The following is a 23,004-nucleotide window of genomic DNA, read 5'->3' on the forward strand; positions in this document are numbered from 1 at the left end:
AGTGGGCTGTGGGAAAGTAGGGGGAGGAAACCAAATGACTTTGAACCCTGCCCCATGCCCTAGTTCTGGAGCACCTCTCTCCTTACTCTCTGTATTTCCACATAATAGACGCCTCTGTGCAAACCAGGAACATTGCTGCAGGTCCTCCAACAAAAAGCTGTGTTTTAGCTGACTTCTGGTTGTCACAACCATCACAGGGGGAAAAAATGACCACTAACTACATCAATGAATATGGTAGATCTACTCTTTTTTGTGTGTGTAGGGTGAAAAATTATGTGCTTTATTTACACAAATTTGTATTGAACACTTACATTTTAAGTCACACTTTAACATGACAATTACCTATAATAAAGGCATGCTTCATGAAAATGTACAATTTGGATATCAAGCTGCCTATTTTGTAAATAAAGTTTTATTGGAACATAGTCATGTCCATTTGTCTATGGTTGGTTTCTCAGTACAATGGCTGAGTTGGGTAGTTGCAACAGATGTCTGCTAGTCTAAGATATTTACCATCTAAAAATCTGGCTTCCAACAGCACGGTAGTTAAAAGGTACCTGTAAGAAACAGTTTCAGTAACAATATATTCTCTCATTTGTATTGCACATTTTCCTCAAGCCCTTGTGCAGATATACACCTTACCCTCAAAGATTTTTTATCTTAGGTACAAATGCTATAAAACTTTTAAGTTTTCCTTTATCAAAAATTATAAATCTTTTATAAACATTTTAATCCTATATGGCATTGCATTACTACAAAGTAGTAAACTGTAAAACACCTTTAGGTTAGCATAAGTTTTTATACTGAAAAAGGGACACAATTTAATACAGAATGGGAAAAGCTGAATTTTGAACCAGAAGGGGTAAAACCCCTCTAGAGTATCCATTTGGGAGGACTATTTACAACCAAACTAAACCCTAAAGTTGACATTGGCTTTCTGCTATTAACTCTCTAGATAACTGCCGAAAGATTTTTAGGCTGTTTAGCCATTCCTAGTCATCTGCATCTATCCCTTGGAAATATGAAGACCACAAATTGATTTAACCACCTGGGATTTGGGAAGGACTCATAACATTAGCCATCATTCTCATGTCCGAGAAAATCCCTCGAGTATCCTAGGATGTCTTTTTATATTTACAGCTCTTCTTAAGTTTGGGCAAAGAATTTGTATTGCGGTATGCGTCCAGTAGAGATGCCTAATAAATAATTGCCCCTTCTCCTTTGGGAGATGGCTTGTCCCCTCCTTGCTCTTTCCCTGTTTCTCCCAAACAACCTTAATTCTAAGCTGGCAAAAGTACCCAAGATTAGGGGCTGGAGACAATACTGGGCCTTTGGGCAGTCAGTGGGGAGCAAAAGTACAGTCAGATTCCTGATTCTGAGAATTATATGACTTCACTGGATAATAAACAGGCTTGGGATTTTGAAGAACCAATAAACTACCTGCTTTATTAGAGTGAGAAAGGCATAATGCTTAATCATGGAGCTGGAAGTTTAATTTATGTTCAAGGTAAAATCTATCACAAAATTAGCTTGCTTATGACCAACCATAAATTGAGTTGCAACACAGATCTGTGCTGTTCATCAGAAGATTCTTAGTAATTGTTTTCTCATAAGAAGAATAACTACTTTTCTCCAAAGCGGTGTTTTTCAACCTTGGTGATTTTTCACCAAATAATATGCCAAAATCTGTGACTGTTTCATCCAATGAAAAATAAAGATGATTTAAATTTATCTCTATAATATGCTACTTTTAGTCACTTCCCTTCAGATGTTCTTGGCTGTGTGGGAGAGAAAGGGGTAGAGTTACAGCATCTATGCTAGAAATTGTGCACTGGAGCATACTGATCATTTGAAAATCATTTGTCAAATGTATTGGGGCAGAAAAAAAGGTTGAGAGCCACTTCTCTAAACACGTCCTGCGCAAATCAGGTAATCTTTGGCATAGACCATTCCTAGTAGATGGAGGAAGGGATATCAAATGTCAAAGTGTCCTTATTTCTTTTTTTCTCTCTCCCCTCTTTCTTTCTTTAAAAATTTTTTGATTATATATATATATATATATATATATATATATATATATATACCCATAACATACTACTCATAATCTACTCATAATCACCTGCTCCACCAGTCAGACAGGTGTTGAATAGGAAGACATGCCTTCAGTACAACTTGACAGGAAAACTTTAACACAGGGGCAGAGGAGACAGGCCATCTCCTAAATAGCAGGCTTAGGCAGAAGCTAGTACTATTGCTGGATGGATGCTGAAGAGTAGGGTGGGTGTACTGAGCACACTGAAGCAGAGGAGGGATTAGAGCAAAGAGCTGATAAATGACAGACTTCGAGGACTCATAGCAGAGTGAGAGGGCAGGAAGAAGCTAAAATAGGCTGAATGTCAGGTCTCCATAGCTAAGGTATTATTAATTCTGATCAGACCTCCTATTCTTGCCCCCTCATACCTGGCATCTTGGCTCCACAGCTACACTGGTCAAACTTGGTGAGCCATGACCAACAGGATGAGCAGAGCAGGCTACTCTATTTTCCATCCATCATTAGTTTCTTCTGCATAGGCTAGGTGGTTCACTGGGGTGTAAGAAAGAGCTGTAGGTCTTCTCTAGAGAATGAAAAACTGGTATTTAATACCTTTTGGGAAAAATGATATTTACAATGAGAAGTAGTTAGGTAGAGCACTGACGAGATAAGGTTAGGTGAAAAACCAAGCATGTCTAATTATTTGAGTATCACAAGTATAGCTGTGTAAAAATGTACCCATAAGAAAAAAGACCAGAAAGAAAGAGCCCATACTGTTTTTTTTTTTAAAGATTTATTTATTTATGATAGACACAGAGAGAGAGAGGCAGAGACACAGGAGGAGGGAGAAGCAGGCCCATGCCGGGAGCCTGACATGGGACTCGATCCTGGGACTCCAGGATCCCGCCCTGGGCTAAAGGCAGATACTAAACCACTGAGGCACCCAGGGATCCCAAGAGCCCATACTGTTGGCAGTGATTGTTAGAGAAGTAAAGTTGATAAGTATGTTATTTTCCATTTTTCTGAATATGCCACTTCTATAGTTTCAAAAAGGATGTCAAGGTAAACAATTAGGGAGCTGCCAATCCAATGACAGATTGTTTATTCAGACCATCTCTTCTGCTGAGAGCTACTAGAAAAGCCTGACAAATTTTTAAAAAATATTTGTTTGAGGCATGATCCATGAAGGCACAGACTGTGAGAAAATATTTGTAAATAACATGGATAAAGCTACAGCACATTATGCTAAGTGAAATAAGTCAGAGAAAGACAAATACCATATGATTTCATTCATGTGTGGAATTTAAGAAACAAAACAAGCATAGGGGAAAAAAGAGAGAGAGAGAGGCAAACCAAGAAATAGGCTCTTAACTATAGAGAACAAACTGAGGGTTACCAGAGGGGAGGTGGGTGGTGGGATGGGTTAAATAGGCAATGGGGATTAAGGAGTACATGTGCTGAGCACCAGGTGTTGTATGGAAGTGTTGAATCACTATATTGTATACCTGAAACTAATCTAACACTGTATGTTAACTAACTAGAATTTAAATGAAAACTTTAAAAAATCTGTTTGAAGGTAATACTAAAGCAGTGAGGAATTATGAGGCCAAGACTCAGGTGAGAAGAAAAGTTTTCAGAGGTGAGTGTGACAGTTAGTGCTGTCTTTTCCAAAACTTAAGGCTATTGTCAATGACAAGAGCCAAGAGGCTGAAAAGCTGAGCAGAAAATTTCACAGATTTATAGGATAGAGGGAACAAGAATTGGAGTCAGGGCCTGATAAGGAGGAGAGGCTCTGGTAAACACCATAGACTTTTGATTGGGACCCACGAGGGCTCATATCAGTGAGTATGAATTGTAAAGAGACAAGCCCAGTGTCCACAAAAAACTTTGCACATGAATGTTCATAACTGTTACTCATAACAGCCAAAAGGCAGAAACAACCCAAATGCCTATAAATAGAAGAATGGATGAACAAATGTGGTATATCCATATAATAGAATATTATTCAGCCATAATAATAAATGAAATATTGATATGTGCTACAACATGGGTGAAACTTTAAAATATTCTGCTAGTGAAAGAAGCCAGTATCAAAAGACCAATGTTTTATGATTCTATTTGCATGAAATGTCCAGAGTAGGCAAATCTATAGAGACAGAGTGGATTAGTGAATGCCTAGGGTTGTAGTATATGGAAAGGTTGAGGGGGATGGTTAAAGGATATGGGGTTTCTTCTGGGGTGATGAAAGTATTCTTAAATTGAGAGTAGTGATGGTTGCCTAACTCTGAATATATTTTAAAAAACACTGAATTTTACACTTTAAGTTGGCCAATTGTATGATGTGTGAATTACGTCTCGATAAGGCTGTTACCAAAAAACCCATTAGCATGAAGGCTTTTCCCCCTAGGTCTAAGAATATTTGGGGAATTGGGATGCCTGGGTGGCTCAGTGGTTGAGCATCTGCCTTTGGCTCAGGTTATGATCCCGGGGTCCTTGGGATTGAGTCCCACATTGGTTCCCCACAGGGAACCTGCTTCTCCCTCTGCCTATGTCTCTATCTCTCTTTGTGTGTCTCTCATGAATAAGTACATAAAATCTTAAAAAAAAAGAATATTTGGGAAATTATTTAAGACAAAGAAACAAAATACTACGTTATTTTTTAGAGACCTTATTATTATGTCTTCAAACCAAAATAGATCTTTACATTTAAGATGATTTAGGAATATTCCTCCCTAAACATGGGATGGATTTGAGCTCCTTCAATAACTTTCTTGAACTTAAAAATTCCATAATTCAAGAACAAGACTTTTTCTACCAAAGAGCAATGAATGATAATTTAATACAAATAAAATATCATGAATATACAAATAAAAAGCAGCTTGTGTCAGGAAACCTACAAAGTAGCTTAATCTTTTATTATTATTATTTTTAAAGATTTTATTATTTGAGAGAGAGAGAGAGACAGACAGAGTGCATGAGCAGAGGGTGGGACAGAGGAGGAGGGAGAAGCAGGGTGATGAGTAGAAAGCCTGATGCAGGGCTCAATCCCAGGACCCTGGGATCATGACCTGTGCCAAAGGCAAACACTTAACCAACTGAGCCACTCAGGCACCCTTAATCTTTTATTATTGCTATATATTTATTAGGAGGCCTAAAATTTAATGTGTTGCCTTGACATCTTTGAGCCTTATGGGATTCCAAAGTTATAACTATGAGTTCAACTCTTGCCAGAAATGCCCCTCACCCAGCAGGAAAGGCCCCCTACTTTGTTAATATCCCTATCAGCTGGACTGGCTGTACCTGACTCTCCCGCAGCCTAATGGGCTTCATGCCCCTGCAGCCTGTGGAATTATTTGCCAATCACATCTTCCCATGAGAACCAACCGTCACCCCATCGTCTTGTTATTACAAAGCCTGTCTCCTAAAGGCCCTGTTTGTTCTCTCCACTCCTGAGAGCAGTGTGATGTTGCATGGTGTTTGGTGTCCTCCTTCCCTAGGCTGGGAATATATGTGATTAGTAAACTGCTGTCAATCTCATAGGTCCAGTGTGCAGTGTTGTGAGTTCAGTCACCTCCAGAACCCTAGGACACTCCCTTCCTCACCAATGGGATGAAGAGAGAGTGAACAGAATATTGTATCTCTTCCCCAACCAGCTCTGCTTCCTGCAGCTGCTGCTGCCTTTTTACTGCTGAAACAGTTCTCAGTCTCCCATTAGTCTAACCTCCTGCCCACAAGAAAGCCATCAGATTGTGCAAACTTTGCACCTGCTCCAACCAGTGCACTCTTTACCTTACAGATAACCCACAGCCACTGCCATCCTACTAAGCCATTAAAACCATCTGCTCCTAACTCCTCTGCAGCAACTCATTCACCCTTGTTCCTCTGTCTCCAGACTCAGGAGTTAGAGCCAAAGATAATTTTATGTGTTTTTGCAGAGTAGGCCTTTCCTACAGGTTTATTTACTGATTTGGTACTCAAACAAAGGAGATGAAGTACATGAAAAGCCTGTGTGGATTCTGGAGTGCTGCACAACTATAAATTCAAATTTATTTGTTTCCAGAAAACTTGCCAAAGCCAGATTCTGCTTCCATGACTTTGCTATAGTGCCACAATTACTATAATAGTAGAGTTTCTTCAGGAAACTCTTCACAGTTGCTGACTCATGTGTACTATGGGTCATATCAGAGCCCCTTAAAGAAAATCCTCAAAGACACACCACTAATTTAAATTTGTCCCTCCAAACAAACCTAATGAAATTCTGCTGTGTTTTATTCTCAGAAAATATTACCTAATTCCTAAAATTTGCCAAGCATTATATTAGGTACTGGGGACAGAGAAACATGGTTGCTGCTATTTATCAGCAACATTAAATTTTTAAAAAAGATTTTACTTACTTATTAGAGAGAGAGAGAGAGAGAACGAGCAGGAGGAGGGGTAGAGGAAAAGGGAGAAGCAGAATCTTCACTGAGCAGGGAGCCTGACACGGGACTTATCCCAGGACTCTAGGATCATGACCTGAGCTGAAAGCAGACGCTTAACCACCCAGAAGTCCAACATTAAAAATTCTAAATTTTAAATTATGTTAAGAAACATAAAATAAAATTTATCATCTTTAAAAAATTGAGGTACAATTGACATATAACATTATATTAGTTTTAGGTATACAACATGATTCAGTATTTGTATATATTGCAAAAATATCACCACCACGACTCTAGCTACCATCCATCACCTAACAAGGTTGCAAAATTTTTTTTCTTGTGACGAGGATTTTAAGATATATTCTGAGCAACTTTCAACTATGCAACACAGTGTTGTTAACTATAGTCACCATGCTATACATTCTATCACCATGACATATTTTATAACTGGAAGTTTGTACCTTTTGATCCTCTTCACCCATTTCACTCACCCCTTATCTCCTACCTGTGGTAATAGATCTCTAGCACCTTTTCGTCTGACAAAATGAGATTCTCTACTTATTAAATAACTCTGTTTCCTTGGTTAAGTTATTCCTAAGTATTCCTTTTTCATGCTATTGTGATTGGAATTGTTTCTTAATTTTCTTTTTAATTAGTTTTCTTCTCAGATTTTTGTGTGTTGACACAGCATTATACATGAGCATTTTTATTAATGCTCAAGAGCTAAGATTTTCCTGGAAATCTCTGCAGGGTGGTAACAGGCAGCAAGACCACAAGCCCTCACATAGCAGATTACTATGATGCAGAAATGTAGTGAGTATTACTAGATGGCAGCCAGAGACACTAGAGGGCAGCATCGGCCCACCCAATGCTCTTGGTCCTGAGGCCTCAGTGCCGAGAACTTTATTTTTTTTTTATTTTTTTATTTTTTTTAGTGCCGAGAACTTTAAAAGATCGTTTGCTTCTGTGGCTTTCAATCCCGCCCTTATTTCAGAATCACTAGAAGGCTTGTTAAAAAAATACCTGGTTACAGGAGCACTTGGATGGCTCAGTCGGTTGGGCATCCAACTCTTGATTTTGGCTCAGGTCATGGTCTGGGAATCGTGGGATCCGGGGCCCTGCATGAGGCTCTATGCTCAGCAGGGAGTCTGTTTGTCCCTCTTCCTATGCTGTTCCCTCACCACCCCCACTCTCTCAAATAAATAAAATCTTTAAAAAAAAATGGCTGGTTACATAATTTGTACAATCCAGAGTAAAATGAAAATGCTGGCTCTATGTTCAAAGAGTAGGAAAAATTGTCTTTAAAGGTACTAAAATAGGGGATCCTTGGGTGGCTCAGCGGTTTAGCGCCTGCCTTTGGCCCAGGGCGTGATGCTGGCGTTCCAGATCAAGTCATGTGGGGCTCCCTGCAAGGGGCCTGCTTCTCCCTCTGCCTGTGTCTCTGCCTCTCTGTCTCTCATGAAAAAATAAATAGAATCTTAAAAAAAAAAGGTACTAAAATATAAAGCTTTTCCTTTTTACTATATTCTCCACTTCCCCCCTCTCCTGACTTGTCCTGGTTTTTTTTTTGCCTTGTCTAATGTTATTCTAAGTAAATAAACATTTAAAACTTTAAATAATAACCCTGAATTTTACTGTTAATCTTTGTATTGTACAGTGCCAGCTTTAAATGCAAATATCAGATCATTTAACCCTTATGTAGGATCACCAACATTACTTAATTCATATTTTGTAGCTAACTCATGCATATGTATTTCATTCTTAGCAAAACATAGAAACACTGCACAAAATTAACTCTAGTTTTATTTTACTTCTTGATATGTGTACATCTAGCAACACACTATGGAAGTCAGTGACTTTCATAATATGCTTACCTTATACTTACTTTGGGTCTTGAACAATTCCCAACATCATGGGTCCACCAGAATTCTGTGTTTATGGGGACATTGCAAGTGCTCCATATGAATGGGGCAGCAAGAAATGGCAGGCATACATGAGCCTGTGTCTTTGCTTATGCACACTGCATTATCTTATCAAACATCACTTATAAAATACAAAATAAAACTATACTCTACACAAAAGTTTATTTCATTTCAGAGGCTATGGCAATTAGTAATCCATTCAAGGACACCCTAGGGAGCTTATACAACCACATCAATAAATGAGTATGGATGCCAAACTACAGATCATAGGTCAGAGGTAGGGGTCTTCAGCAAGTCAGATTTCTTATGGCCAGAAGTTATAGCAAAGACTTCTTTATGCTATTCTCCGGTATACACAATTAGCCTAGCAATTAAGAGTAGTTTTTTTTTTTTTTTTTTTTTAAGAGTAGTTTTTTTGGAATTACACAGACCTGGATCTAAATCTCAGTTTTGCCACTTTCTTTGTGATCTGGGTAAGTTTTTACTTTTCCTTGTTTAAGATCTTTTATCTGTAGGGCAGCCCCGGTGGTGCAGCGGTTTAGCGCCGCCTGCAGCCCAGGGAGTGATCCTGGAGACCCTGGATCAAGTCCCACGTTGGGCTCTCTGTATGATGCCTGCTTCTCCCTCTGTCTGTGTCTCTGCCTCTCTCTCTTTCTGTCTCTATGAATAAATAAATGAAATCTTAAAAAAAAAAGGATCCTTTACCTGTAAAATGGGGATGGTGGTAGTATAAACATCATAAAGTGCTTGTAGCATTATAGGGAATTTTGTAAAATAAGAGTTTAACACAGTGCCTGGCACAACTGATAGCTACAATGGAAAAAAATATGACAAATACCAATCTAAGATGCATCCTCATTCTCTTCTGGCACTTCTGAATACCTGCTTACCTGGCTTCTTATTATCTTCACTTGGTAGAGGATGCAGTGGCTAACAGAATTAGAAAATAGAAATAAATTGAAAGCATAAAAAATTAGGAAGAAGAAGCGATCCCTGGGTGGCTCAGCGGTTTAGCACCTGCCTTTGGCCCAGGGCGCGATCCTGGAGACCTGGGATCGAGTCCCCTGTCCGGCTCCCTGCATGGAGCCTGCTTCTCCCTCTGCCTGTGTCTCTGCCTCTCTCTCTCTCTATGTCTATAATGAATAAATAAATAAAATCTTAAAAAAATTAGGAATATGAAAGTAAACTGCTATCATTGGAAAGTGATATGATTGTATGCCTGAAAAACTGAAGATAATCAACTCAAAACTTACTACTACTACTACTACTACTACTACTACTACTACTACCACTACTATTACTACTACTACTGAGGGGGCAGAGAGAGAAATGGAAAGAAAGAATTCAGTAAGGTGGCTGAATACAAAAATTAATAGGCTGAATTCAAAAGCCTTTGTATATACAAATGTACAATCAGAAGATATATTGGGGGAAAAAAGAAGATATATTGGAAAAGAAAATCCCCTTTCCAAAAGCAACACAAAATAATAAATACTTAGGAATAAAACAGGCAAAAGTTTTTTGAGAAAAATGTTAAAACATTTTCAAAAGTATAAATTCAGTCTTAAACAAATAGAAAAATGTACCATATTCTTAGGGATAAGAACACTAAAAAAATCTTCCTAAGTTAACTTGTAAATTATTGTGATTTCTTTCTTTCTTTCTTTCTTTCTTTCTTTCTTTCTTTCTTTCTTTCTTTCTTCTTTCTTTCTTTCTTTTCCTTCCTTCCTTCCTTCCTTCCTTCCTTCCTTCCTTCCTTCCTTCCTTCCTTCCTTCCTTCCTCCTTCCTTCCTCCTTCCTTTCTTCTTTCTTTCTTTCTTTCTTTCTTTCTTTCTTTCTTTCTTTCTTTCTTTCTTTTTTCTTTCTTTCTTCTTTCTTTCTTTCTTTCTTTCTTTCTTTCTTTTCTTTCTTTCTTTTTTTCTTTTTTCTTTAAGATCTTTAAGATTTTTCTTTAAGATTTATTGGGACGCCTGGGTGGCTCAGTGGTTGAGCGTCTGCCTTTGGCTCAGGGTGTGATCCTGGAGTCCTGGGATCGAGTCCCACATCGGGCTCCCTGCATGGAGCCTGCTTCTCTCTGCCTGTGTCTCTGCCTCTCTCTCTCTCTGTGTGTCTCTCATGAATAAATAAATAAAATCTTTTAAAAAATGGTTTATTTATTGGGGCACGTGGGTGGCTCAGTCAGTTAAGGGTGGGACTCGTGATTTCAGCTCAGGTCATGATTTCATTGGTCCTGGGATGGAGCCCCTGCTGGGCTCCCTGCTCAGCAGAGAGTCTGTTGAGAGTCTCTCCCTCTGCCCCTCCCTGCCGGCTCTCTCTCAATTTGAGAGAGAGAGAGAGCACGTGGGAGCATGGGGGGAGGGGCAGAGGGAGAGAGAGAATCCCAAGCAAACTCTGAGCCTCACAGGGAGCTTGATCTCATCACCAAGAAATCATGACCTGAGCCAAAACCAAGAGTCCCACGATTAACCAAATGAGCCACTCAGGCACTCCTACGTTAATGTGATCTCAATAAAAATACCAATAGGTTTAACCAATAGGGGACAATTAGGCTGATTTCTAAATTTATAGTGGGAAGTAAGCAAAAATAGTAAAACTCTCAAAAGGAAGAACTGTGATAGCACTGAGATTAGTGATATCAAATAATAAAAAACCATATAGCCTTAATTATTAAAACATTATGGTACTTGTGGATAGACAGATAAATGGAACTGATGAAAATGTCCAGAAATAGAACAAATACATAGTAGAATATGATAGAGGTGACATTCCATATCATTAGAATAAACATGTATCTTTTAATTTTTTAAAAGTTTATCATCATCATTTTTTTTTTTTTTTTTTTTTTTTTAGCAATCTCTACTCCCAATGTGGGGCTTAAATTCACTAACCTGAGCAAGAGTTGCTTGCTCTTCCGTTGAGCCAGTCAGGCACCCCTAAACATGTATCTTTTAAATAAATGGCTTTAGGGCAATTGGATAGTTTTTTCAAGAAAGATCGGTGAATTCATATTTTGTACTATACACTTAGGTAAATTTCAAATCAACAGATTTAATTTTAAAAATCATACCTAAAAAGTTTATACATTAAAGTACCAGAAGAATGCATGGGATAATTCTTTTAGAACTTTGGAGAGAGGAAAGCCTTCCTAGTTAACTATGAAGCCATAAAATAAATGATTAATTTATTCTGCATAGAATATCTTTTGAATGGCAGAATGCACCATAAAAAAGCCAAAAGACAAATTACAACTTGAAGACAATTGCAAATCTTTTTTACAGACAAAGACTAACCCCTTCTTATATGTAAAAAGTACCTAATAAGCCAGTAGAAATATTTGTAAAGGAAGTAAACAGTCCATAGAAAAATAAATACTAATGACTCTTAAACAGATGAAAAGATGGAGATCCCTGGGTGGCTCAGCGGTTTGGCGCCTGCCTTTCGCCCGGGCATGATCTTGGAGACCCAGGATCCAGTCCTGCGTTGGGCTCCCTGCATGGGGCCTGCTTTTCCCTCTGCCTCTCTCTCTGTGTCTCTCATTGATAAACACATAAAATCTTAAAAGACATTCAAACTTACTCATGATAAGATAAATGTAAATTAAAATCATAACACAGTAGATTGTGAAAACTCAAAAGTTTGACAGCACGTTCTTTTGGCAAAGTAAGAAGAAACTGACAACGTCATATTTTGCCGATGGGAGTGCAAAATTGTGCAATCCCTAAGGAGAACAATTTTAGAAATATTTGTTATAAATTGCAAATACATTTTCCCTTGGCCCAATAATTACAACTCTAGGAATTATTCTTTTTTTTTTTTTCTAAAGATTTTATTTATTTATTCATGATAGACAAGGGGGGGGAGGGCAGAGATACAGGCAGAGGGAGAAGCAGGTTCCCTGCAAGAAGCCTGATGCGGGACTGGATCCCGGGGCTCCAAGATCATGCCCTGGGGCGAAGGCAGGCGCTAAACCGCTGAGCCCCCCAGGGATACCTCTAGGAATTATTCTTACATTTAGTTCTGTCTTGGCAACAGCTTTTCTGAGGACTCAGACTAACACATACCCTTTTTGTGGGAAAGGTGGATAAATAAGAGTATATATCCATATTTGCATGTATTTATATAAAACACATTAGAAGGAGATAGAAGAAAAGGGAAGCAATAGAAATGGGGTAGTGATAACGGGTTGGGTGGAGAAAAAGAAGAGAGCAAGATTTTTGAATCCATGTGAATGTATATCTATGCAACACATAAATTTAAAAGGTTTTTGGAGATCAAAATTTTTTTTCTTTTTAAATTTTATTTTATTTATTTTGTTTTAAAAAAGATTTTATTCGTTTATTTGAGAGAGAGAACACACACGAGTGAGGGGGAGGGGCAGAGGGAAAGGGAGAAACACTCTCAGCTGAGCAAGGGGCCTGATGCAGGGTGGATCCCAGGACCCTGGGATCATGACCTGAGCCCAAGGTAGACACTTCATTAACTGAGCCACCCAGGCACCCCTAAATTTTCTATTGTGAAATAATTATTGACTCATGGGTAATTAGAGAGATAGTATAAAGGTACATGTACTCTTACCCAATTTCTCTCAAAGGCTATGTTTTATGTAATTGTAGTAAGATATCAAAACTGGAAATTAACATTGACACAATATGTATATGATTCTAAGCCACTTTATCACGTGTGTAGATTTATGTAACCACCACACTATCAAGATACAAAATTATCCTATCACTACAAGAAAAAGAAAGAACTTGATAGTACACACTATAGGCGAAGCAGCCAGCTTGGGGTGTTAAGAATTTAGACCTGAACCTAGGGCTCAAACTCAGAATGACTTGCTTTATTTAAAGAAAGCATTTCTGATATGTATCTCTAATGTTAAGTTTGGCTGAGGATGTAGTCCAACAGATGAATAGGCCCTTGTTTTCATTCTCATTCTGAGATTGAGACATGCTAGGAATTGAGATAAAAAGCTTTATCTCAACTTTATTATGCATTATTTAATACTTCTAGTATCAAGATTTTATTATGAAAATTAATTACCATTAAATAACCCCACGTATTAAATACAAGAAAGCGAATTTCTTAGCTGATATCCAGTTCTTTTTTTTTTTTTTTTAAGATTTTACTTATTTATTTGACAGAGAGAGAGAGAGAGAGAGAGAACAAGCAAAGGTAGTGGCAAGCAGAGGGAGAGAGAGAAGCAGGTTCCCCGTGGAGCAGGGAGCCCAACTCAGGATTCAATCCCAGGACCCTAGGATCATGACCTGAGCCAAAGGCAGATACTTAACTAACTGAATGACTCAGGCACCCATCTGATCCTCAGTTCTGCACATTAAACTCTCAGCTTTAATTTACTAGATTTTAGCTCAAATTTCAGGACCTATATTTTATAAGAGGCAGTTATAATGAATTAAGTTAAAACTCTACAAGAGATGATCCTGATAACTAGGATCAGTCAACAACCCATAAAGGCCTTGTTGATGGGACTGTAAACTGTAGCAACTGTTCTGGAGAGAAATTTGGCTATAGATATCAAAGGCTTAAAAATGTACCATTTTTTGACTCAATAATTCCATTTCTAGAAATTTGTCTTGAGGAAACAATTAAGCATATGGAAAAAAACTTTATTACAAAGTACACTATAGGGGCAACCTGGAGGCTCAGTGGTTGAGTATCTGCCTTTGGGTCAGGTCATGATCCCAGGGTCCTGGGATCGAGTCCCACATTGGGTTCCCTGAGGGGAGCCTGCTTTTCCCTCTGCCTATGTCTCTGCCTCTCTCTCTGTGTCTCTCATGAATAGATAACTAAGATCTTTTTTTTAAAAATGATACACTATAATCACTTAATGTAAAAGAAGGCAGTAAGGAGGAAGAGAACAAAAAAAGACACGAAACATATAGAAAACAAAAATCAAAATAGCAGACATAAATCCGACCATATCAATAATAACAATAAATGTGAATGGACTGTATAACAGTATCTTAAATGCTAAGAAGGCTGACACCGAGGCCTTTCTATTTGATTGCCCACTACAAAACCTCAAACCTTGTCTCAAAATAAACTTACCGTCTTGAAAATGAGTTAGCTTTTCTGTTTTACTTTGACATTTATTAACTTCATCCAAAACTCCTCTTCTCATATGGCCTTCTCAAATGGTCTTCAGACTTCCTGCAATCAGAATTCTAATAGATCCCTGATTCAACATGAATAAATCCTGTCCTTTCACTGACTTGTCCTACTCTTACACCTCTCACACTGTATCTCAGGGACTATGCATATCCCATGCCCTAGGAGTGAGCCATCTAAAAATGATCTATTTTCCAAACATAAACTGGGTTACAAAAGAGGGCCCTGAGGAATTTGGAGTAAGTTCAGCTTGCCAATCAAGAACTACATTCCAAGTAGTGACATATATTAACATCAACTCAAATGGATGTCCTATAAAGACTCCCTGCCAAAAATACCCTAGGGAAAACTGGAGTAAAGAACAAATCCTTTAGAACATATCCCAGATGAATACCTTTTTGATATACCACGAGGTATTGAATCAAAGTGTAACTTTTTAGTGGGGAAGCCATAACTTACTGAATTCCAAAAGGAAAAGATATGGAAGAAACACAAATGCATATCACTAAGTGAAAGAAGCCAATTTGAAAAGGCTACATACTATATGATTCTAACTATATGACATTCCAGAAAAAGGTAAAACTATGGAGACAGTAGAAAGATCAGTTGTTGTAAGGGGTTGGGGGGAGGGAGGAATCAATACGCAGAGCATGGAGGATTTTTAGAGCAGTGAAAATATTCTGTGTGACACTATAATGATATATACACATCATTATACATTTGCCGAAACCTATTGAACATACAATACCAAGATCTTTATGTAAAATGTGGACTCTGATGATAAACTGATGTAGGTTCATCAGTTGTAACAAATGTGCCACTATCATGGGAGAAAATGGAGGAGGCCGTCTCTGTGTGTTGCAGGGGTGGTGATATATGGGAAATCTTTGTACTTTGCGCTCATTTTCTGTGAACCAAATGGCTCTAAGAAATAAAGTTTATTAAAATTAAAAAATTTAAAGGCAGCAGGCCACCAGAATTCTGGACTCAGCATATTCTAAATCTGTTAAGAGGCCAGAGTTAGTTCAGAAAAAAGCAGTAGGAGATGGAGGGAGGTGGGTGGATAATGGGTCTTAAGGACAGAATTTGTTATGATGAGCACTGAGTGTTGTATGTAAGTGATTAATCACTGAATTCTACTCCAGAAACCGATTTTGTACTATATGTTAACTAACAAAATTTAAATAAAAAATAAAGAAAAAAGAAAAAGGGTAAGGTATGGAGTATGAAGACAGAAGTGGAAGAGGAGGCCAAGATCTATTTCCTTTGAAATTCAGCAGCTTGGTAGCATGCAGCCTGAATGGTTCCATTATTTTACTGAATATATCAATCCTGGTTAACAATTTCATCAGACTAATGTTCAAGAACCTTCCTAGAAATGCTTTAAGATGGAAGAGATGACCAGAATGCCATTTACAGTTGAACTAGGCACCTTTCACACTTTTCCTTGGTCAGTAAGGATTGGCTATTTGTAGATCCTTTTAAGTACTAAAGTAAAATATACATTTTAGTGCTGGGGAAGACATCATACATAGTTCGAAGCCATAATATATGGCATTAGTATGCATTCTCTAGATAAAATTTTCCTAAGCTTAGAAAATGCATCCTTCACATAGCTTCTGTGAGAAATCTCTTAGATTTTTTTTTTTTAAGATTTTATTTCTTTATTCATGAGAGACACGGAGAGAGAGGGGCAGAGACACAGGCAGAGGGAGAAGCAGGCTCCATGCAGGGAGCCTGATGTGGGACTTGATCCTGGGACTCTGGGATCACGCCATGAGCTGAAGGCAGACCCTCAACCACTCAGCCACCCAGGCGCCCTTCTCTTAGATTTTAAAAAAGATTTATTTATATACTTATTTGAGAGAGAGAATCCGCATGAGTAGGGGGAGGGGCAGAGGGACAGAATCTTCAAGTAGACTTTCTGCTGAGCACAGACACATGATATCATGACCTGAGCCGAAACCAAGAGTCTGACCTTAACCAACTGAGCTACCCTTAGATTTTTTAAAATACGGATGCTGAGAGAGATATTTTATCTTTCCTCTGGGGTTGCTAAACTGGAATGACATAATCTTGAAACTGCCTGCAGCTTGTTCTTACTGTCCCTCAGTAGGAACTCAGTAGGTGTGATGTTAAAGAGAAAAATTATTCATGATACTTGTTTTTTTTTTTTTTTTTTTTTTTTTTTTTTTTTTTTTTATTCATGATACTTGTTAAAGAATAAGGCAGACTTTACTCAGGGTGACTATTACAATAGGTATAGGGACCACTACAATGGGTTTTGCAGTAGAGGAGAGATATTGGGCTCAACCTCAAATATAACAAAGAAAAGTGGGAATTTATAGCCAAGGAGTAGGGGGCAGGGTTACTGGATGGAAAATTAAAAGAAAACTAAGGCAGTAATCAAGAAAAACAACCTAACAGGATTCTTGCTGAAGGCAGGCCAGGGAGATCAACCCTTACCTGTGGGATGGTGGAAAATGAGGAACCCAATCAGATATGGAGGGTGAGTAGATATCAAGGATGGGGGATTCTGGTTAAACTGACTCAGTAGGATTCTTGCTAAAATTGGACAATGTAGGGATGAACGCAGAAGCCAAAAAGTCAGGGCTTGGTTGAGAAGAGAGTTCAGAGGAGCCTGACTAAATTTTGGTTTAAAAGAGACTCTGCCAGTGAAAGGTGTCACAGAGAGGAAATCAGATTCATCACCCATTTTATTTATTTATTTTTTAAATTAAAAAAATTGTATTTACTTAGAAGCATTCAGAATGTCAACAAAACAGCTGCAACTTTTTTTTGCAATTAGAATGGTATTCAGTTAACAGAACAACAATTATTTCATAGAAGCTGCATCAGAGACAACTGAAGATGAAAAATTACCCCATCCCCATATATAACTAATTTGTGCTGTGCACCAACAAGAACCTGCTTTAAATTTCTATGCCAATTTACAACCCCCATACTAGACCAGGCAAGGTTAGTGGCTATTGAAAATACCACCAGGACAGGGCTATCTAAAGACACATTCAGTAGTGTGTTAACTATACAAAAAAAAGATACTGTACAGTTTAAAAACAAATCTTACACAGCCTTACATTTCAATTTTTTCTTTAAAAGGAGTGAGTTGTGTACGGGGGGGTGGGTGGGTTAAATGCTTTATAGACAAGAAAAAAAACTGCGCTAGAACCAACTTATTCATCATCATCATCATCTTCTTCATCTTCTTCCTCCTCCTCATCCTCTTCATCCTCATCGTCTTCCTCCTCTTCCTTCTTTTTCTTGCTCTTTTCAGCCTTGACAACTCCCCCCACCCCCTCTTTTTTTTGCCGCATCAGGCTTTCCTTTAGCTCGGTATGCAGCAATATCCTTTTCATATTTTTCCTTCAGCTTAGCAGCCTTCTTTTCATAAGGCTGCTTGTCATCTGCAGCAGTGTTATTCCACATCTCTCCCAGTTTCTTTGCAACATCACCAATGGATAGGGCGGGATGTTCTCCTTTGATTTTTGGGCAATACTCAGAACAAAACAAGAAAAAGGCCAAGGGAGGCCTCTTGGGTACATTGGGATCCTTAAACTTCTTTTTTGTTTCCCCTTTGGGGAGGAAGTTTCATTTCTCTTTCATAACGGGCCTTGTCCACCTTAGTCATGTCTTCAAATTTTCCTTTCTCTTTAGTAGACATGGTCTTCCACCTTTCTGAGCACTTCTTAGAAAACTCTGAGAAGTTGACTGGAGCATCTGGGTGCTTCTTCTTGTGTTCCTCTCGGCAAGTTTGCACAAAATGCATATGATGATATTTTGCCTCTCGTCTTCTTAGGATCTCCTTTGCCCATGTTTAATTATTTTCCTCAGCAAGGCACAGAGTCGCCCAGTGCCTGTCTGGGTCTTACTTGCCCCGGTGCTGTCTCTATGGAGCTCAATGTACTGTAATGGCTATATCACCCATTTTAGAATATGGTTATCTTTTTGTTATTAAGTTGTAGGGGTTCTTTATATATTCTAGATGCAAATTCCTTATCAGATATATAATTTTAAATATTTTTATCCCATTCCATGGGCTATATTTTCACAATCTTGATAGTGTCCTTAGATGCACAAAAGTTTTAAATTTTGGTGAAATCCAGTTTATCTGTTTTTTTCTTTTGTTGCCTGTGCCTTTAATATCATATCCAAGAAATCATTGCTAAGTCTGTCATGAAGATTTTCCCGTTTTCTTTTTAAGATTTTATTTATTTATTCGTGAGAGACACAGAGAAAAAGAGAAGCAGAGACATAAGCAGAGGGAGAAGCAGGCTCCCCGCTGAGCAGGGAGCCTGATGCGGAACTCAATCCCGGACCCCGGGATCATGCCCTGAATCCAAGACAGATGCTTAACCGCTGAGTTACCTAGGCATCCCTTCCCTTTGTTTTCTTCTAAAAGTCTTATAGTTTTAGCTCTTAAGTTTAGGTCTTTGTCCATTTTGAGTTAATTTTTGTATATGGTGTAAGGTAACTTCACTGTTTTGCATGTGGATATCCAGTTGTCCAGCAGCATTTGCTGAAGAGACTATTCTTATCCCATTGAATAGTTTTGGCACTCTTGTTGAAAATCAGTTGGTCATAGATGTATGGGTTTATTTCTGGACTCCCAATTCTGTTTCATTGATACATATGTCTATCTTTATTGACATATTCAGTAACACACTGACTGTTGCTTTATAGTAAATTTTGAAATTAGGAAGTATAAATCCTTCTACTTTATTCTTTTTCAGGATTATTTTAGTTATTCAAGATCCCTTGTAATTCCATATGAATTTTAGAATCAGTTTGTTAAAAATAAGTCAGTTGGGATTCTTGTAGGTATTTTGTGTTGAATCTGTAGATCAGTCTAGAGAATACTGCCTTCTTTTATTTTATTTTATTTTTTTTTAAAGAATACTGCCATCTTGGGGTCCCTGGGTGGCGCAGCGGTTTAGCACCTGCCTTTGGCCCAGGGCGCGATCCTGGAGACCCGGGGTCGAGTCCCACGTCGGGCTCCCGGTGCATGGAGCCTGCTTCTCCCTCTGCTTGTGTCTCTGCCTCTCTCTCTCTCTCTCTCTGTGACTATCATAAATAAATTAAAAAAAAAAAAGAATACTGCCATCTTAATAATGGTGTCTTCTGATCCACGAACATGGGATTTAAAAAAATCTTTACTTAGATCTTAATCTCTTTCAATACTTTTTCATTGTTTTCAGAGTATAAATTTTATACTTCTTTTGTTAAATTTACTATTTTATTCTGATACTATTAAGAATGGAATTTTTTAATTCATTTTTTTTAACATTTTATTTTTAAGTAATTTCTACACCAAAGTTGGGCTCAAATTCACAATCCTGAGATCAAGAGTAGCATGCTCTACCCATTGAGCCAGCCAGGTGCTCCAAGAATGGAATTCTTTTTTTTTTTTAGATTTTTTATTTATTAATTTGAGAGACAAAGAGAGAGCACAAGCAGGGAGAGAGGCAGAGGGAGAGGGAGAAGCAGACTCCCCACAGAGTAGGGAGTACTACATGGGGCTCCATCCCAGGACCTGGAAATCATGACCTGACCCAGAGGCAGATGCTTAACCATCTGAGCCATCCAAGCACCCCCAAGAATGGAATTTTTAAAAATTCAATTTTTGGATTGCTCATTGCAAGTGTAGAAAAATACAACTGATTTCTGTATAGTGATCTCGTAGTCTGCAAGCTTGCTGAATTTATTATTTCTAATAGGTTTTAAATGCATTTCTTAGAATTTGTTATGTACAAGATCATGTCTCCTGTGAACAAAGTTTATAGTTTTAGTTTTATTTCCTTTCCAATTTGGATGCCTTTTATTTCTTTTTGTTGCCTAACAGACCTGGCTAGAACCTCCCATACAATGTTGAATAAGAGTGGTGAGAACAAATATTCTTTTTTTAAAAAAAGATTTTATTTATTTATTCATGATAGACACAGAGAGAGAGAGAGAGAGAGAGGAGAGGCAGAGACACAGGCAGAGGGGGAAGCAGGCTCCATGCAGGGAGCCCGATGCGGGACTCGATCCCAGGACTCCAGGATCACACCCTGGGCTGAAGGCAGGCACTTAAACTACTGAGCCACCCAGGCTCCCGAGAACAAATATTCTTATCTTGTTCTTGATCTAAGTGGAAAGTATTCAGTCTTTTACCATTAAGTGTGATATTGGTGGTGGGTTTTTCATAGATGCCCTTAATTAGGTTGGGGAAATTCCCCTTCTATTCTGAGTTTGTTGAATGTGTTTATCATAAAAGGTTGTTCCCTGGTCATTCTTAAGCCATGTTGAAGGAGGGGATCAATCCTGTGCCATAGGATCATTCTCTTCATCAACCCATGGCCCTTCACCTATTCTACCTGTTGGTGGCAGTATGAATAAGGCAGGGGCACAGTCAAGGAATGCAGTGAGTATAGCCTAGAGAATTCAAGGAAATACATGGTTGGATGGTATGTTGTTATACATTTACATTATAAAATTACACAAGGTAAATTCAATAATCTAGAAAACAAATTACCATTCACATTTGACATTCACATTTGGTAAGATACGTATTTGTGCTTATCGTTAATAAAACACTGTAACAACCAGCAAAAGACCCTTTATTTTTTTTTATCTTATTTTAGGTTTTGAGAGAGCTTTAGAAGCCAATACCCACAGGTGGCAAGATGGATGATGTGGTGTCATAAGTAGTCATATAACTAGCATTAAATAAATGGTATTAGGAAATTGGAGAGGCAAGAAGACCTATATTATTTTAAGACAGGTTCTGAGAAGTTATGGCCTTGTGAGTAATAATACTATCATTACCTTTTTCTCATGTGTGAGATGTAAAATTAACTAGCAATGGTGCCTCTGAAATAAAGACAGGGAGAGATGTTACAGAGACAGTACCAAGAATCTCTATGTGCACTGATATGACAGCAAACAAATTTATAACCATTATCCTAAATCTTCATGAACAAAACATTATACCTCACATGGGACCATGAATTTTATAACACATCTTTTAATAATATTATTTACATAATTAATGACCTTGAAAAAATTATTTCTTTAGGATGATGCATATCCTCAAGGTGGTCTGGAGGCAGTAGAGTGAAACAAATGGTTAGGAGAATGGCCTCTGGAGTAAAAAATGCCTATATTCTGTGTATTAGCTATGTGATCTTAGGTTAACTTCTCTGTGCCTCACTTTCTGCATCTGTATAATCGAATCAATGAAATGCAGTACTTCATGTTGATGTTGTGAAGTTTAAATTACTTAACATATATACAGTGTTTAGTATCTGGCATTTTGTTTAAAGGTGTACCTACTTTTTATTCTCTATTGTTAAGTTTCATGATGGTAAGGACAAAATAAGTTTGTCTTTGTGTCCCTCACAGGATGAAGTGAACTGTATTTGTGAATTTATCTGTAAACATGAAGTATATTAAAAATGTAAATAAAATACTAAACATTTAAAAAATAATTTATTTATTTTTTAAAATTATTTTATTTATTTATTCATGAGAGACACAAGGGAGAGATGCAGAGACATAGGCAGAGAGAGAAGCAGGGAGCCTGATGTGGGACTCGATCCTAGCACCCAGGGACCATGACCTAGGTCAAAGGCAAGACTCTCAACCACTGAGCCACCCAGGTGTCCCTAAAAAATAATTTAAATAAAAATCCTCAGCATATCATTTGTATTTCTTCAGTTACTGCTTTATAATTAGCTTTTAGGGAATTCATGACTTCTGACATTCTTTTTCTTACCCTCACTTTCTTTAAAGCACCTAGTATGGTGTAATAATGCACGTTACAGCCCTCAGAACTGCTAATTGGGTAGTCTGAGGGATGAGGCTGGGCAGCAAAGAGTGGGGCATATCAAGGTACGTTTTGCTGCTGGGGATGGAGGACCAATAACCTCAGAATACAGCGCACAGGAACAGCTGGGCCAGCAGAGCACTCTGTGAAGGCTCATCTGGCCACTCCGCAGTGGGGCACCGCCAAGGTGAGCGCCCTAACGCGCGGGTCGCCCGCCCGGAGGCCCTCACGCTGCAGCAGGGTCTGGCGACGGAGGGAAGGGCTCCGGCCAAGGCCGCCTGGATGAGTCATTCTCACCTCCCCAGGCAGGTGCGGGTGGCCGGACGCGCCGCCTCGGCTGCCAGGAGCCGGGAGCCGAGAGCCGCCGCCGCGGAGCCCCTTCCCGGGACGCCTCCTCTGGGCCAGCACTGACCTTGCCGCTGGCAGCCCGACTGCCGAGAAGACCCGGCGCCGCAGAGCCGGACACTGGTCGACGGTGCCCACTGGCACCCGGACCCACAGGTGTCGGAGCCCGCCGCCGGCCTCCTGCGCTGCCTCAGCGCCTCCTCCCCACGCGAGGTCGCCAGCCGAGCCCCGAGGGCCGCGGCACGAGGCTCAGGAGCACTGGGCGGGGCGCGCGCCCACCGGCCCGCGGAGGTCTTCTCGCGCGGGCGCACGCGCCGCAGCCGCGCGGGG

At 39.0% G+C, this 23,004-nt stretch overlaps 1 long non-coding RNA gene and 1 pseudogene across 1 annotated transcript; both read right to left on the reverse strand.

Moving 5' to 3' along the window:
• On the reverse strand, positions 1–22,945 carry LOC140641621 (uncharacterized). Its single transcript, XR_012038198.1, has 3 exons — positions 22,742–22,945; positions 2,461–2,615; positions 1–557 (listed from the first exon to the last, which is right to left on the reverse strand). It is a non-coding gene; the product is annotated as an uncharacterized lncRNA (long non-coding RNA).
• Positions 17,681–18,440, reverse strand: LOC140640961 (high mobility group protein B1 pseudogene; annotated as a pseudogene).
• Positions 22,946–23,004: the final 59 nt, after the last annotated feature.

This window comes from Canis lupus, chromosome 10 (assembly GCF_048164855.1).
Source record: "Canis lupus baileyi chromosome 10, mCanLup2.hap1, whole genome shotgun sequence".
Lineage (NCBI taxonomy): Eukaryota > Metazoa > Chordata > Mammalia > Carnivora > Canidae > Canis > Canis lupus.